Genomic DNA, 2,032 nt, shown 5'->3' on the forward strand with positions numbered 1-2,032 from the left:
CACTTCCTGTTGATGCAGTAAGGAAACATCCAGGAATTACAGCAGCTTAGTTTTTTTTTTTTTTAACTGGGGCAATTTAGCTAGATCACAGGGCAATTTAGCTCCTTTGGTCCTTTTTTAGGACCAGTTAATCAGACAGTTGAGCAAACTGAAAAACAGCTAACAGGAAATTTCCACTTAAATGGTATTTTCTAATCTTATCTGACCATGACTAAGAATAAAGGATACACAAGATAAACTCTTAGAGCCATGGACCTTATCCATGTTTAAGCTCCATCAAATCTGTAATCAATAGCACTACATGCTCCCACTTTACCACTGTACTATATACTCTACCTGTGTTTTTAAGGTAAAAACACCATTTAACCCCAGTGACACTTGAATTAAAGCAGCAGCCTCTGGAATAGCATTCCTTAGCATTAATCCCAGGAAATCTGCAATCTTCACGCTCTTTGATAGCCATGCTACATTGCTGTTTACTTGGATGGAGCAGAGAGCACAACATCAGGACATAGGAAATATTACAATGCATGATAAGAAAGGTGTGAGCTCTACAGCAAGGCCTCTAACCCTTTGCTAGTGCCAAATACATAGGGCTTAACTCAGATCTGATCACAGCAGCAAATTTATTAGCTAAAACCATGTACACTGCAGGGGGGGGGGTGTATAATATGTGCAGAGAGAGTTAGATTTTGGTGCGGTGTGTTCAAACTGAAATCTAAATTGCAGTGTAAAAACAAAACAGCCAGTATTTACCCTGCACACAAACAATATAACCCACCTAAATCTCTCTGCAAATGTTATATCTGCCCCCCCCCCCCATCCCTGCAGTGCACATGGTTTTGCCCACTAGCTAACAAATTTGCTGCATCTGGGAATTACAGCAGCTTAATATTTCTTTTTACAGAAGGTTCAGCAAATTAAATTATTTAGTGAAATACTGTAATCATAACAGTTACAGGGATATTGTAGGTAGATTTATTGTCAGTGGATAAATGTAAAAATTAAACCCTTAGGCATAGTTCCAAAATGCTGTCATTGCAATCCAGATTTTAAGGATATCATGCTTGAGCACAGGTGACTTAATTAGAACTTCGGTCAATGTGAATTAACCATTGGACTCAACCATGGTTATCCTTAAAACCCAGGGGTCTATTTAAGATCGATCTTAATCGATGTTGGGCTTCCAGGTTGAAAAAAACACACACATTTGTTTTCACATTAAACAGACTTCCACATGAGAAAGCAGCAAGGATGCAGTGGCGTTAATGTTTCCTGGTGTCAACTTGTATTATTTCAGTAGACATTGAAATGAGGATGCATCTTGCTGCCTTTCCAATGAAGCAAGTTTAATTTAGTAATAGGTGAAAAACCATCCTTACAAAGGTGTTAATCAGAGACTTGGCTTTGTGGACACTTTTCAGAGAACAAATTTGTTAGCATAAAAATAAAGCCAGAAAATGAAGAGCTGTTTAATCACTCGATTGGATTTTTCTGCCAGCATATTTTTTTTCTCTGCAACCCACTGCTAAATTGTGCTTCCTAGCTGTTTTTTATAAAATCACTGAATCAAATCTAACTCTGATTACATCAGAGAAGGCCATGTACCCTACACCATAAGAGGAGGTTTGAAATTTTGACTTGTCTACTTAATATCACCAAAATCTGATCACAAGGTTAATTACGTCCCTGGGTGGGATTGAACCACCAACCTTTTGGTTAATAGCCAAACACACTAACCAATTGCGCCACAGAGACACTTTGCAAAAGTCCATACTGACAAAGGCTAATAAGCATTCATCTAAAACGTTTCCTAGAAAAACTTTAAAAAGTCAATAATCTGGAGAGTTTTTGTAAGATGTTTCTTCCATCAACCAACGAAGAAACACATTGGTACTTTCCCATGATGAGTGAGTGCTTCAGGATCTCTTGCACTTACATGTGCAGCAGAGTACTGCAATGGAAGCATGCTGGGCCCATAACCCAGAGGTAGGCAGATTGAAACTATCCTCTGCTATATGCATTTTTTTTG

The 2,032-nt window shown here is 38.3% G+C and overlaps 1 non-coding gene across 1 annotated transcript; it reads right to left on the minus strand.

Annotated features, from left to right (window-relative positions):
* Positions 1–1,684: 1,684 nt before the first annotated feature.
* TRNAN-AUU (transfer RNA asparagine (anticodon AUU)) lies at positions 1,685–1,758 on the minus strand. Its single transcript has one exon. It is a non-coding gene; the product is annotated as a tRNA-Asn (tRNA).
* Between the last annotated feature and the right edge of the window lie 274 nt (positions 1,759–2,032).

The sequence above is a fragment of the Pseudophryne corroboree genome, unplaced genomic scaffold, assembly GCF_028390025.1.
Source record: "Pseudophryne corroboree isolate aPseCor3 unplaced genomic scaffold, aPseCor3.hap2 scaffold_221, whole genome shotgun sequence".
NCBI lineage: Eukaryota > Metazoa > Chordata > Amphibia > Anura > Myobatrachidae > Pseudophryne > Pseudophryne corroboree.